Source organism: Rhinoderma darwinii, unplaced genomic scaffold (genome assembly GCF_050947455.1).
Source record: "Rhinoderma darwinii isolate aRhiDar2 unplaced genomic scaffold, aRhiDar2.hap1 Scaffold_513, whole genome shotgun sequence".
Taxonomy (NCBI): Eukaryota; Metazoa; Chordata; class Amphibia; order Anura; family Rhinodermatidae; genus Rhinoderma; species Rhinoderma darwinii.
In genome coordinates, this window is record NW_027464061.1 from 48466 (window position 1) to 63322 (window position 14857).

The 14857-nt window shown below is 47.8% G+C and overlaps 10 non-coding genes across 10 annotated transcripts; all 10 read left to right on the plus strand.

Moving 5' to 3' along the window:
* Nucleotides 1-99: 99 nt before the first annotated feature.
* Nucleotides 100-290, plus strand: LOC142721082 (U2 spliceosomal RNA). The gene has a single exon (XR_012873838.1). It is a non-coding gene; the product is annotated as a U2 spliceosomal RNA (small nuclear RNA).
* A 1276-nt stretch (nt 291-1566) lies between these two features.
* LOC142721083 (U2 spliceosomal RNA) lies at nt 1567-1757 on the plus strand. Its single transcript, XR_012873839.1, has one exon. It is a non-coding gene; the product is annotated as a U2 spliceosomal RNA (small nuclear RNA).
* Nucleotides 1758-3041: 1284 nt separating this feature from the next.
* On the plus strand, nt 3042-3232 carry LOC142721084 (U2 spliceosomal RNA). The gene has a single exon (XR_012873840.1). It is a non-coding gene; the product is annotated as a U2 spliceosomal RNA (small nuclear RNA).
* Nucleotides 3233-4512: 1280 nt separating this feature from the next.
* On the plus strand, nt 4513-4703 carry LOC142721086 (U2 spliceosomal RNA). The gene has a single exon (XR_012873841.1). It is a non-coding gene; the product is annotated as a U2 spliceosomal RNA (small nuclear RNA).
* A 1284-nt stretch (nt 4704-5987) lies between these two features.
* Nucleotides 5988-6178, plus strand: LOC142721087 (U2 spliceosomal RNA). The gene has a single exon (XR_012873842.1). It is a non-coding gene; the product is annotated as a U2 spliceosomal RNA (small nuclear RNA).
* A 1284-nt stretch (nt 6179-7462) lies between these two features.
* LOC142721088 (U2 spliceosomal RNA) lies at nt 7463-7653 on the plus strand. The gene has a single exon (XR_012873843.1). It is a non-coding gene; the product is annotated as a U2 spliceosomal RNA (small nuclear RNA).
* A 1300-nt stretch (nt 7654-8953) lies between these two features.
* On the plus strand, nt 8954-9144 carry LOC142721090 (U2 spliceosomal RNA). Its single transcript, XR_012873846.1, has one exon. It is a non-coding gene; the product is annotated as a U2 spliceosomal RNA (small nuclear RNA).
* Nucleotides 9145-10428: 1284 nt separating this feature from the next.
* LOC142721091 (U2 spliceosomal RNA) lies at nt 10429-10619 on the plus strand. Its single transcript, XR_012873847.1, has one exon. It is a non-coding gene; the product is annotated as a U2 spliceosomal RNA (small nuclear RNA).
* A 1288-nt stretch (nt 10620-11907) lies between these two features.
* LOC142721092 (U2 spliceosomal RNA) lies at nt 11908-12098 on the plus strand. The gene has a single exon (XR_012873848.1). It is a non-coding gene; the product is annotated as a U2 spliceosomal RNA (small nuclear RNA).
* A 1308-nt stretch (nt 12099-13406) lies between these two features.
* On the plus strand, nt 13407-13597 carry LOC142721093 (U2 spliceosomal RNA). Its single transcript, XR_012873849.1, has one exon. It is a non-coding gene; the product is annotated as a U2 spliceosomal RNA (small nuclear RNA).
* Nucleotides 13598-14857: the final 1260 nt, after the last annotated feature.

The window sequence follows — 14857 nt, forward strand, 5'->3', positions numbered from 1 at the left end:
TGCAGGGCCCCATGGAATTGCCTAGAAGTAGGCTGAATCGCTGCAAGGGCTGAACAGCAGTATCGGGCAGGCTCGGGCAACGCGCGGCCCGTTCGGGTTATCGCTTCTCGGCCTTTTGGCTAAGATCAAGTGTAGTATCTGTTCTTATCAGTTTAATATCTGATACGTCCCCTATCTGGGGACCATATATTAAATGGATTTTTAGAACAGGGAGATGGAAATAGAGCTTGCTCTGTCCACTCCACGCATTGACCTGGTATTGCAGTATTTCCAGGACCGGTGCACCCTTTCCTTATGTGTTGACTAAAAGCAGATTCCAAAAGTGTTTTTTGTCTTTGCTATTGTTTCTGTCTTTCTGAAGGGATCTCCCCTTTTAATCCCATTATTTCAACACCTGTTGGACAATGCATGAGTGATAATGAGCTCATTGATTAAATGCAATTAATGAATAGATTGCCACCTCTTGTTGTGTGTCGTCTGTGTTTCTGTGTTTCCGGCATTTCACATTGGAACACCTCATTCACCTTCCTTGTCTTCTCTCCGCCCTCCCTTTTAGGTAAGTTAAAGAGCTGCACCTGAGCCAGCCACTGATTGATTGATTGATTGATTGATTGATTGATTGATTGATGCAGCACAACAGTCAAATAGTGGAGTGGAGTAGGGGAACAGCAAACAGCCAATAAAGCAGCCCGCCCGCTCGCCTGCCCGCCACAATGGACCTACCTGTGTACACTAGATGGATGTGATGGAATGTACTGTCGTCCCTACATTTCAAGAAGAAGTAAGAATTGCAGTTGCAACAAAGCCTTGCTTGCCTACAAAGAGAGCAGCAATTTGGATTTGTTACTATGTTACCTAGAAGAATAACAAACTGTGCAAGGATGGAGGTTGTAGGAGCAAGGAGAAGTTGTCTGTAAAGTTGGTGGATGCCTATTTTCCATTTTGCAGTCCCTTGTCTCCCTCTTGTGGCCTCCTGGAGGCAACTAGCTGTGCAAAAAAAAGACAGCCTGGCGGCCGGCTGTTGCAGTGTTGCCCTCTCAGGCAAAACTGAGTGACTGACTGAGCCTCACCGTCTTATATAAAGTTCAGACGGAACTTTGCACGTGTCATAGTGGAGCCCTCAGGATTCCAGAGCCAGCTTTCTGACATCATAATGGGGCCTCAGAGATAAAAGCCTGGGCCCAGGCAGTGTTGGTCAGTGCTGCTCAGCAGGCAGCACTGGACTGGACTGGATTATAGCTGATACAAGGTGTGAAGGAACAAGGGGTGGCTGTGGGCATGCACTTGCTGCCGCTGCCAGTGTTTATCTGCATGGCAGCAGGGCATTTGGGTGTTGCCAGGAAGGCGTTTTTATGTAGATTCCTCCTCTTTCAGCACTGCATTGTGGTGCAAGCAAAAGAAGCAAATCCTGTCTGGCTTCCTCTCCGGCCTTTATTCACCTCCCGTGTAGCTGTGAGTGTGTGAGCCTGCAGGGCCCCATGGAATTGCCTAGAAGTAGGCTGAATCGCTGCAAGGGCTGAACAGCAGTATCGGGCAGGCTCGGGCAACGCGCGGCCCGTTCGGGTTATCGCTTCTCGGCCTTTTGGCTAAGATCAAGTGTAGTATCTGTTCTTATCAGTTTAATATCTGATACGTCCCCTATCTGGGGACCATATATTAAATGGATTTTTAGAACAGGGAGATGGAAATAGAGCTTGCTCTGTCCACTCCACGCATTGACCTGGTATTGCAGTATTTCCAGGACCGGTGCACCCTTTCCTTATGTGTTGACTAAAAGCAGATTCCAAAAGTGTTTTTTGTCTTTGCTATTGTTTCTGTCTTTCTGAAGGGATCTCCCCTTTTAATCCCATTATTTCAACACCTGTTGGACAATGCATGAGTGATAATGAGCTCATTGATTAAATGCAATTAATGAATAGATTGCCACCTCTTGTTGTGTGTCGTCTGTGTTTCTGTGTTTCCGGCATTTCACATTGGAACACCTCATTCACCTTCCTTGTCTTCTCTCCGCCCTCCCTTTTAGGTAAGTTAAAGAGCTGCACCTGAGCCAGCCACTGATTGATTGATTGATTGATTGATTGATTGATTGATTGATTGATTGATGCAGCACAACAGTCAAATAGTGGAGTGGAGTAGGGGAACAGCAAACAGCCAATAAAGCAGCCCGCCCGCTCGCCTGCCCGCCACAATGGACCTACCTGTGTACACTAGATGGATGTGATGGAATGTACTGTCGTCCCTACATTTCAAGAAGAAGTAAGAATTGCAGTTGCAACAAAGCCTTGCTTGCCTACAAAGAGAGCAGCAATTTGGATTTGTTACTATGTTACCTAGAAGAATAACAAACTGTGCAAGGATGGAGGTTGTAGGAGCAAGGAGAAGTTGTCTGTAAAGTTGGTGGATGCCTATTTTCCATTTTGCAGTCCCTTGTCTCCCTCTTGTGGCCTCCTGGAGGCAACTAGCTGTGCAAAAAAAAGACAGCCTGGCGGCCGGCTGTTGCAGTGTTGCCCTCTCAGGCAACACTGAGTGACTGACTGAGCCTCACCGTCTTATATAAAGTTCAGACGGAACTTTGCACGTGTCATAGTGGAGCCCTCAGGATTCCAGAGCCAGCTTTCTGACATCATAATGGGGCCTCAGAGATAAAAGCCTGGGCCCAGGCAGTGTTGGTCAGTGCTGCTCAGCAGGCAGCACTGGACTGGACTGGATTACAGCTGATACAAGGTGTGAAGGAACAAGGGGTGGCTGTGGGCATGCACTTGCTGCCGCTGCCAGTGTTTATCTGCATGGCAGCAGGGCATTTGGGCGTTGCCAGGAAGGCGTTTTTATGTAGATTCCTCCTCTTTCAGCACTGCATTGTGGTGCAAGCAAAAGAAGCAAATCCTGTCTGGCTTCCTCTCCGGCCTTTATTCACCTCCCGTGTAGCTGTGAGTGTGTGAGCCTGCAGGGCCCCATGGAATTGCCTAGAAGTAGGCTGAATCGCTGCAAGGGCTGAACAGCAGTATCGGGCAGGCTCGGGCAACGCGCGGCCCGTTCGGGTTATCGCTTCTCGGCCTTTTGGCTAAGATCAAGTGTAGTATCTGTTCTTATCAGTTTAATATCTGATACGTCCCCTATCTGGGGACCATATATTAAATGGATTTTTAGAACAGGGAGATGGAAATAGAGCTTGCTCTGTCCACTCCACGCATTGACCTGGTATTGCAGTATTTCCAGGACCGGTGCACCCTTTCCTTATGTGTTGACTAAAAGCAGATTCCAAAAGTGTTTTTTGTCTTTGCTATTGTTTCTGTCTTTCTGAAGGGATCTCCCCTTTTAATCCCATTATTTCAACACCTGTTGGACAATGCATGAGTGATAATGAGCTCATTGATTAAATGCAATTAATGAATAGATTGCCACCTCTTGTTGTGTGTCGTCTGTGTTTCTGTGTTTCCGGCATTTCACATTGGAACACCTCATTCACCTTCCTTGTCTTCTCTCCGCCCTCCCTTTTAGGTAAGTTAAAGAGCTGCACCTGAGCCAGCCACTGATTGATTGATTGATTGATTGATTGATTGATTGATTGATTGATGCAGCACAACAGTCAAATAGTGGAGTGGAGTAGGGGAACAGCAAACAGCCAATAAAGCAGCCCGCCCGCTCGCCTGCCCGCCACAATGGACCTACCTGTGTACACTAGATGGATGTGATGGAATGTACTGTCGTCCCTACATTTCAAGAAGAAGTAAGAATTGCAGTTGCAACAAAGCCTTGCTTGCCTACAAAGAGAGCAGCAATTTGGATTTGTTACTATGTTACCTAGAAGAATAACAAACTGTGCAAGGATGGAGGTTGTAGGAGCAAGGAGAAGTTGTCTGTAAAGTTGGTGGATGCCTATTTTCCATTTTGCAGTCCCTTGTCTCCCTCTTGTGGCCTCCTGGAGGCAACTAGCTGTGCAAAAAAAAGACAGCCTGGCGGCCGGCTGTTGCAGTGTTGCCCTCTCAGGCAAAACTGAGTGACTGACTGAGCCTCACCGTCTTATATAAAGTTCAGACGGAACTTTGCACGTGTCATAGTGGAGCCCTCAGGATTCCAGAGCCAGCTTTCTGACATCATAATGGGGCCTCAGAGATAAAAGCCTGGGCCCAGGCAGTGTTGGTCAGTGCTGCTCAGCAGGCAGCACTGGACTGGACTGGATTACAGCTGATACAAGGTGTGAAGGAACAAGGGGTGGCTGTGGGCATGCACTTGCTGCCGCTGCCAGTGTTTATCTGCATGGCAGCAGGGCATTTGGGTGTTGCCAGGAAGGCGTTTTTATGTAGATTCCTCCTCTTTCAGCACTGCATTGTGGTGCAAGCAAAAGAAGCAAATCCTGTCTGGCTTCCTCTCCGGCCTTTATTCACCTCCCGTGTAGCTGTGAGTGTGTGAGCCTGCAGGGCCCCATGGAATTGCCTAGAAGTAGGCTGAATCGCTGCAAGGGCTGAACAGCAGTATCGGGCAGGCTCGGGCAACGCGCGGCCCGTTCGGGTTATCGCTTCTCGGCCTTTTGGCTAAGATCAAGTGTAGTATCTGTTCTTATCAGTTTAATATCTGATACGTCCCCTATCTGGGGACCATATATTAAATGGATTTTTAGAACAGGGAGATGGAAATAGAGCTTGCTCTGTCCACTCCACGCATTGACCTGGTATTGCAGTATTTCCAGGACCGGTGCACCCTTTCCTTATGTGTTGACTAAAAGCAGATTCCAAAAGTGTTTTTTGTCTTTGCTATTGTTTCTGTCTTTCTGAAGGGATCTCCCCTTTTAATCCCATTATTTCAACACCTGTTGGACAATGCATGAGTGATAATGAGCTCATTGATTAAATGCAATTAATGAATAGATTGCCACCTCTTGTTGTGTGTCGTCTGTGTTTCTGTGTTTCCGGCATTTCACATTGGAACACCTCATTCACCTTCCTTGTCTTCTCTCCGCCCTCCCTTTTAGGTAAGTTAAAGAGCTGCACCTGAGCCAGCCACTGATTGATTGATTGATTGATTGATTGATTGATTGATTGATTGATTGATGCAGCACAACAGTCAAATAGTGGAGTGGAGTAGGGGAACAGCAAACAGCCAATAAAGCAGCCCGCCCGCTCGCCTGCCCGCCACAATGGACCTACCTGTGTACACTAGATGGATGTGATGGAATGTACTGTCGTCCCTACATTTCAAGAAGAAGTAAGAATTGCAGTTGCAACAAAGCCTTGCTTGCCTACAAAGAGAGCAGCAATTTGGATTTGTTACTATGTTACCTAGAAGAATAACAAACTGTGCAAGGATGGAGGTTGTAGGAGCAAGGAGAAGTTGTCTGTAAAGTTGGTGGATGCCTATTTTCCATTTTGCAGTCCCTTGTCTCCCTCTTGTGGCCTCCTGGAGGCAACTAGCTGTGCAAAAAAAAGACAGCCTGGCGGCCGGCTGTTGCAGTGTTGCCCTCTCAGGCAACACTGAGTGACTGACTGAGCCTCACCGTCTTATATAAAGTTCAGACGGAACTTTGCACGTGTCATAGTGGAGCCCTCAGGATTCCAGAGCCAGCTTTCTGACATCATAATGGGGCCTCAGAGATAAAAGCCTGGGCCCAGGCAGTGTTGGTCAGTGCTGCTCAGCAGGCAGCACTGGACTGGACTGGATTACAGCTGATACAAGGTGTGAAGGAACAAGGGGTGGCTGTGGGCATGCACTTGCTGCCGCTGCCAGTGTTTATCTGCATGGCAGCAGGGCATTTGGGCGTTGCCAGGAAGGCGTTTTTATGTAGATTCCTCCTCTTTCAGCACTGCATTGTGGTGCAAGCAAAAGAAGCAAATCCTGTCTGGCTTCCTCTCCGGCCTTTATTCACCTCCCGTGTAGCTGTGAGTGTGTGAGCCTGCAGGGCCCCATGGAATTGCCTAGAAGTAGGCTGAATCGCTGCAAGGGCTGAACAGCAGTATCGGGCAGGCTCGGGCAACGCGCGGCCCGTTCGGGTTATCGCTTCTCGGCCTTTTGGCTAAGATCAAGTGTAGTATCTGTTCTTATCAGTTTAATATCTGATACGTCCCCTATCTGGGGACCATATATTAAATGGATTTTTAGAACAGGGAGATGGAAATAGAGCTTGCTCTGTCCACTCCACGCATTGACCTGGTATTGCAGTATTTCCAGGACCGGTGCACCCTTTCCTTATGTGTTGACTAAAAGCAGATTCCAAAAGTGTTTTTTGTCTTTGCTATTGTTTCTGTCTTTCTGAAGGGATCTCCCCTTTTAATCCCATTATTTCAACACCTGTTGGACAATGCATGAGTGATAATGAGCTCATTGATTAAATGCAATTAATGAATAGATTGCCACCTCTTGTTGTGTGTCGTCTGTGTTTCTGTGTTTCCGGCATTTCACATTGGAACACCTCATTCACCTTCCTTGTCTTCTCTCCGCCCTCCCTTTTAGGTAAGTTAAAGAGCTGCACCTGAGCCAGCCACTGATTGATTGATTGATTGATTGATTGATTGATTGATTGATTGATTGATGCAGCACAACAGTCAAATAGTGGAGTGGAGTAGGGGAACAGCAAACAGCCAATAAAGCAGCCCGCCCGCTCGCCTGCCCGCCACAATGGACCTACCTGTGTACACTAGATGGATGTGATGGAATGTACTGTCGTCCCTACATTTCAAGAAGAAGTAAGAATTGCAGTTGCAACAAAGCCTTGCTTGCCTACAAAGAGAGCAGCAATTTGGATTTGTTACTATGTTACCTAGAAGAATAACAAACTGTGCAAGGATGGAGGTTGTAGGAGCAAGGAGAAGTTGTCTGTAAAGTTGGTGGATGCCTATTTTCCATTTTGCAGTCCCTTGTCTCCCTCTTGTGGCCTCCTGGAGGCAACTAGCTGTGCAAAAAAAAGACAGCCTGGCGGCCGGCTGTTGCAGTGTTGCCCTCTCAGGCAACACTGAGTGACTGACTGAGCCTCACCGTCTTATATAAAGTTCAGACGGAACTTTGCACGTGTCATAGTGGAGCCCTCAGGATTCCAGAGCCAGCTTTCTGACATCATAATGGGGCCTCAGAGATAAAAGCCTGGGCCCAGGCAGTGTTGGTCAGTGCTGCTCAGCAGGCAGCACTGGACTGGACTGGATTACAGCTGATACAAGGTGTGAAGGAACAAGGGGTGGCTGTGGGCATGCACTTGCTGCCGCTGCCAGTGTTTATCTGCATGGCAGCAGGGCATTTGGGCGTTGCCAGGAAGGCGTTTTTATGTAGATTCCTCCTCTTTCAGCACTGCATTGTGGTGCAAGCAAAAGAAGCAAATCCTGTCTGGCTTCCTCTCCGGCCTTTATTCACCTCCCGTGTAGCTGTGAGTGTGTGAGCCTGCAGGGCCCCATGGAATTGCCTAGAAGTAGGCTGAATCGCTGCAAGGGCTGAACAGCAGTATCGGGCAGGCTCGGGCAACGCGCGGCCCGTTCGGGTTATCGCTTCTCGGCCTTTTGGCTAAGATCAAGTGTAGTATCTGTTCTTATCAGTTTAATATCTGATACGTCCCCTATCTGGGGACCATATATTAAATGGATTTTTAGAACAGGGAGATGGAAATAGAGCTTGCTCTGTCCACTCCACGCATTGACCTGGTATTGCAGTATTTCCAGGACCGGTGCACCCTTTCCTTATGTGTTGACTAAAAGCAGATTCCAAAAGTGTTTTTTGTCTTTGCTATTGTTTCTGTCTTTCTGAAGGGATCTCCCCTTTTAATCCCATTATTTCAACACCTGTTGGACAATGCATGAGTGATAATGAGCTCATTGATTAAATGCAATTAATGAATAGATTGCCACCTCTTGTTGTGTGTCGTCTGTGTTTCTGTGTTTCCGGCATTTCACATTGGAACACCTCATTCACCTTCCTTGTCTTCTCTCCGCCCTCCCTTTTAGGTAAGTTAAAGAGCTGCACCTGAGCCAGCCACTGATTGATTGATTGATTGATTGATTGATTGATTGATTGATTGATTGATTGATTGATTGATTGATGCAGCACAACAGTCAAATAGTGGAGTGGAGTAGGGGAACAGCAAACAGCCAATAAAGCAGCCCGCCCGCTCGCCTGCCCGCCACAATGGACCTACCTGTGTACACTAGATGGATGTGATGGAATGTACTGTCGTCCCTACATTTCAAGAAGAAGTAAGAATTGCAGTTGCAACAAAGCCTTGCTTGCCTACAAAGAGAGCAGCAATTTGGATTTGTTACTATGTTACCTAGAAGAATAACAAACTGTGCAAGGATGGAGGTTGTAGGAGCAAGGAGAAGTTGTCTGTAAAGTTGGTGGATGCCTATTTTCCATTTTGCAGTCCCTTGTCTCCCTCTTGTGGCCTCCTGGAGGCAACTAGCTGTGCAAAAAAAAGACAGCCTGGCGGCCGGCTGTTGCAGTGTTGCCCTCTCAGGCAACACTGAGTGACTGACTGAGCCTCACCGTCTTATATAAAGTTCAGACGGAACTTTGCACGTGTCATAGTGGAGCCCTCAGGATTCCAGAGCCAGCTTTCTGACATCATAATGGGGCCTCAGAGATAAAAGCCTGGGCCCAGGCAGTGTTGGTCAGTGCTGCTCAGCAGGCAGCACTGGACTGGACTGGATTACAGCTGATACAAGGTGTGAAGGAACAAGGGGTGGCTGTGGGCATGCACTTGCTGCCGCTGCCAGTGTTTATCTGCATGGCAGCAGGGCATTTGGGCGTTGCCAGGAAGGCGTTTTTATGTAGATTCCTCCTCTTTCAGCACTGCATTGTGTTGCAAGCAAAAGAAGCAAATCCTGTCTGGCTTCCTCTCCGGCCTTTATTCACCTCCCATGTAGCTGTGAGTGTGTGAGCCTGCAGGGCCCCATGGAATTGCCTAGAAGTAGGCTGAATCGCTGCAAGGGCTGAACAGCAGTATCGGGCAGGCTCGGGCAACGCGCGGCCCGTTCGGGTTATCGCTTCTCGGCCTTTTGGCTAAGATCAAGTGTAGTATCTGTTCTTATCAGTTTAATATCTGATACGTCCCCTATCTGGGGACCATATATTAAATGGATTTTTAGAACAGGGAGATGGAAATAGAGCTTGCTCTGTCCACTCCACGCATTGACCTGGTATTGCAGTATTTCCAGGACCGGTGCACCCTTTCCTTATGTGTTGACTAAAAGCAGATTCCAAAAGTGTTTTTTGTCTTTGCTATTGTTTCTGTCTTTCTGAAGGGATCTCCCCTTTTAATCCCATTATTTCAACACCTGTTGGACAATGCATGAGTGATAATGAGCTCATTGATTAAATGCAATTAATGAATAGATTGCCACCTCTTGTTGTGTGTCGTCTGTGTTTCTGTGTTTCCGGCATTTCACATTGGAACACCTCATTCACCTTCCTTGTCTTCTCTCCGCCCTCCCTTTTAGGTAAGTTAAAGAGCTGCACCTGAGCCAGCCACTGATTGATTGATTGATTGATTGATTGATTGATTGATTGATTGATTGATGCAGCACAACAGTCAAATAGTGGAGTGGAGTAGGGGAACAGCAAACAGCCAATAAAGCAGCCCGCCCGCTCGCCTGCCCGCCACAATGGACCTACCTGTGTACACTAGATGGATGTGATGGAATGTACTGTCGTCCCTACATTTCAAGAAGAAGTAAGAATTGCAGTTGCAACAAAGCCTTGCTTGCCTACAAAGAGAGCAGCAATTTGGATTTGTTACTATGTTACCTAGAAGAATAACAAACTGTGCAAGGATGGAGGTTGTAGGAGCAAGGAGAAGTTGTCTGTAAAGTTGGTGGATGCCTATTTTCCATTTTGCAGTCCCTTGTCTCCCTCTTGTGGCCTCCTGGAGGCAACTAGCTGTGCAAAAAAAAGACAGCCTGGCGGCCGGCTGTTGCAGTGTTGCCCTCTCAGGCAACACTGAGTGACTGACTGAGCCTCACCGTCTTATATAAAGTTCAGACGGAACTTTGCACGTGTCATAGTGGAGCCCTCAGGATTCCAGAGCCAGCTTTCTGACATCATAATGGGGCCTCAGAGATAAAAGCCTGGGCCCAGGCAGTGTTGGTCAGTGCTGCTCAGCAGGCAGCACTGGACTGGACTGGATTACAGCTGATACAAGGTGTGAAGGAACAAGGGGTGGCTGTGGGCATGCACTTGCTGCCGCTGCCAGTGTTTATCTGCATGGCAGCAGGGCATTTGGGCGTTGCCAGGAAGGCGTTTTTATGTAGATTCCTCCTCTTTCAGCACTGCATTGTGGTGCAAGCAAAAGAAGCAAATCCTGTCTGGCTTCCTCTCCGGCCTTTATTCACCTCCCGTGTAGCTGTGAGTGTGTGAGCCTGCAGGGCCCCATGGAATTGCCTAGAAGTAGGCTGAATCGCTGCAAGGGCTGAACAGCAGTATCGGGCAGGCTCGGGCAACGCGCGGCCCGTTCGGGTTATCGCTTCTCGGCCTTTTGGCTAAGATCAAGTGTAGTATCTGTTCTTATCAGTTTAATATCTGATACGTCCCCTATCTGGGGACCATATATTAAATGGATTTTTAGAACAGGGAGATGGAAATAGAGCTTGCTCTGTCCACTCCACGCATTGACCTGGTATTGCAGTATTTCCAGGACCGGTGCACCCTTTCCTTATGTGTTGACTAAAAGCAGATTCCAAAAGTGTTTTTTGTCTTTGCTATTGTTTCTGTCTTTCTGAAGGGATCTCCCCTTTTAATCCCATTATTTCAACACCTGTTGGACAATGCATGAGTGATAATGAGCTCATTGATTAAATGCAATTAATGAATAGATTGCCACCTCTTGTTGTGTGTCGTCTGTGTTTCTGTGTTTCCGGCATTTCACATTGGAACACCTCATTCACCTTCCTTGTCTTCTCTCCGCCCTCCCTTTTAGGTAAGTTAAAGAGCTGCACCTGAGCCAGCCACTGATTGATTGATTGATTGATTGATTGATTGATTGATTGATTGATTGATTGATGCAGCACAACAGTCAAATAGTGGAGTGGAGTAGGGGAACAGCAAACAGCCAATAAAGCAGCCCGCCCACTCGCCTGCCCGCCACAATGGACCTACCTGTGTACACTAGATGGATGTGATGGAATGTACTGTCGTCCCTACATTTCAAGAAGAAGTAAGAATTGCAGTTGCAACAAAGCCTTGCTTGCCTACAAAGAGAGCAGCAATTTGGATTTGTTACTATGTTACCTAGAAGAATAACAAACTGTGCAAGGATGGAGGTTGTAGGAGCAAGGAGAAGTTGTCTGTAAAGTTGGTGGATGCCTATTTTCCATTTTGCAGTCCCTTGTCTCCCTCTTGTGGCCTCCTGGAGGCAACTAGCTGTGCAAAAAAAAGACAGCCTGGCGGCCGGCTGTTGCAGTGTTGCCCTCTCAGGCAACACTGAGTGACTGACTGAGCCTCACCGTCTTATATAAAGTTCAGACGGAACTTTGCACGTGTCATAGTGGAGCCCTCAGGATTCCAGAGCCAGCTTTCTGACATCATAATGGGGCCTCAGAGATAAAAGCCTGGGCCCAGGCAGTGTTGGTCAGTGCTGCTCAGCAGGCAGCACTGGACTGGACTGGATTACAGCTGATACAAGGTGTGAAGGAACAAGGGGTGGCTGTGGGCATGCACTTGCTGCCGCTGCCAGTGTTTATCTGCATGGCAGCAGGGCATTTGGGCGTTGCCAGGAAGGCGTTTTTATGTAGATTCCTCCTCTTTCAGCACTGCATTGTGGTGCAAGCAAAAGAAGCAAATCCTGTCTGGCTTCCTCTCCGGCCTTTATTCACCTCCCGTGTAGCTGTGAGTGTGTGAGCCTGCAGGGCCCCATGGAATTGCCTAGAAGTAGGCTGAATCGCTGCAAGGGCTGAACAGCAGTATCGGGCAGGCTCGGGCAACGCGCGGCCCGTTCGGGTTATCGCTTCTCGGCCTTTTGGCTAAGATCAAGTGTAGTATCTGTTCTTATCAGTTTAATATCTGATACGTCCCCTATCTGGGGACCATATATTAAATGGATTTTTAGAACAGGGAGATGGAAATAGAGCTTGCTCTGTCCACTCCACGCATTGACCTGGTATTGCAGTATTTCCAGGACCGGTGCACCCTTTCCTTATGTGTTGACTAAAAGCAGATTCCAAAAGTGTTTTTTGTCTTTGCTATTGTTTCTGTCTTTCTGAAGGGATCTCCCCTTTTAATCCCATTATTTCAACACCTGTTGGACAATGCATGAGTGATAATGAGCTCATTGATTAAATGCAATTAATGAATAGATTGCCACCTCTTGTTGTGTGTCGTCTGTGTTTCTGTGTTTCCGGCATTTCACATTGGAACACCTCATTCACCTTCCTTGTCTTCTCTCCGCCCTCCCTTTTAGGTAAGTTAAAGAGCTGCACCTGAACCAGCCACTGATTGATTGATTGATTGATTGATTGATTGATTGATTGATTGATTGATTGATTGATTGATTGATTGATTGATGCAGCACAACAGTCAAATAGTGGAGTGGAGTAGGGGAACAGCAAACAGCCAATAAAGCAGCCCGCCCGCTCGCCTGCCCGCCACAATGGACCTACCTGTGTACACTAGATGGATGTGATGGAATGTACTGTCGTCCCTACATTTCAAGAAGAAGTAAGAATTGCAGTTGCAACAAAGCCTTGCTTGCCTACAAAGAGAGCAGCAATTTGGATTTGTTACTATGTTACCTAGAAGAATAACAAACTGTGCAAGGATGGAGGTTGTAGGAGCAAGGAGAAGTTGTCTGTAAAGTTGGTGGATGCCTATTTTCCATTTTGCAGTCCCTTGTCTCCCTCTTGTGGCCTCCTGGAGGCAACTAGCTGTGCAAAAAAAAGACAGCCTGGCGGCCGGCTGTTGCAGTGTTGCCCTCTCAGGCAACACTGAGTGACTGACTGAGCCTCACCGTCTTATATAAAGTTCAGACGGAACTTTGCACGTGTCATAGTGGAGCCCTCAGGATTCCAGAGCCAGCTTTCTGACATCATAATGGGGCCTCAGAGATAAAAGCCTGGGCCCAGGCAGTGTTGGTCAGTGCTGCTCAGCAGGCAGCACTGGACTGGACTGGATTACAGCTGATACAAGGTGTGAAGGAACAAGGGGTGGCTGTGGGCATGCACTTGCTGCCGCTGCCAGTGTTTATCTGCATGGCAGCAGGGCATTTGGGCGTTGCCAGGAAGGCGTTTTTATGTAGATTCCTCCTCTTTCAGCACTGCATTGTGGTGCAAGCAAAAGAAGCAAATCCTGTCTGGCTTCCTCTCCGGCCTTTATTCACCTCCCGTGTAGCTGTGAGTGTGTGAGCCTGCAGGGCCCCATGGAATTGCCTAGAAGTAGGCTGAATCGCTGCAAGGGCTGAACAGCAGTATCGGGCAGGCTCGGGCAACGCGCGGCCCGTTCGGGTTATCGCTTCTCGGCCTTTTGGCTAAGATCAAGTGTAGTATCTGTTCTTATCAGTTTAATATCTGATACGTCCCCTATCTGGGGACCATATATTAAATGGATTTTTAGAACAGGGAGATGGAAATAGAGCTTGCTCTGTCCACTCCACGCATTGACCTGGTATTGCAGTATTTCCAGGACCGGTGCACCCTTTCCTTATGTGTTGACTAAAAGCAGATTCCAAAAGTGTTTTTTGTCTTTGCTATTGTTTCTGTCTTTCTGAAGGGATCTCCCCTTTTAATCCCATTATTTCAACACCTGTTGGACAATGCATGAGTGATAATGAGCTCATTGATTAAATGCAATTAATGAATAGATTGCCACCTCTTGTTGTGTGTCGTCTGTGTTTCTGTGTTTCCGGCATTTCACATTGGAACACCTCATTCACCTTCCTTGTCTTCTCTCCGCCCTCCCTTTTAGGTAAGTTAAAGAGCTGCACCTGAGCCAGCCACTGATTGATTGATTGATTGATTGATTGATTGATTGATTGATTGATTGATTGATTGATTGATGCAGCACAACAGTCAAATAGTGGAGTGGAGTAGGGGAACAGCAAACAGCCAATAAAGCAGCCCGCCCGCTCGCCTGCCCCACAATGGACCTACCTGTGTACACTAGATGGATGTGATGGAATGTACTGTCGTCCCTACATTTCAAGAAGAAGTAAGAATTGCAGTTGCAACAAAGCCTTGCTTGCCTACAAAGAGAGCAGCAATTTGGATTTGTTACTATGTTACCTAGAAGAATAACAAACTGTGCAAGGATGGAGGTTGTAGGAGCAAGGAGAAGTTGTCTGTAAAGTTGGTGGATGCCTATTTTCCATTTTGCAGTCCCTTGTCTCCCTCTTGTGGCCTCCTGGAGGCAACTAGCTGTGCAAAAAAAAGACAGCCTGGCGGCCGGCTGTTGCAGTGTTGCCCTCTCAGGCAACACTGAGTGACTGACTGAGCCTCACCGTCTTATATAAAGTTCAGACGGAACTTTGCACGTGTCATAGTGGAGCCCTCAGGATTCCAGAGCCAGCTTTCTGACATCATAATGGGGCCTCAGAGATAAAAGCCTGGGCCCAGGCAGTGTTGGTCAGTGCTGCTCAGCAGGCAGCACTGGACTGGACTGGATTACAGCTGATACAAGGTGTGAAGGAACAAGGGGTGGCTGTGGGCATGCACTTGCTGCCGCTGCCAGTGTTTATCTGCATGGCAGCAGGGCATTTGGGCGTTGCCAGGAAGGCGTTTTTATGTAGATTCCTCCTCTTTCAGCACTGCATTGTGGTGCAAGCAAAAGAAGCAAATCCTGTCTGGCTTCCTCTCCGGCCTTTATTCACCTCCCGTGTAGCTGTGAGTGTGTGAGCCTGCAGGGCCCCATGGAATTGCCTAGAAGTAGGCTGAATCGCTGCAAGGGCTGAACAGCAGTATCG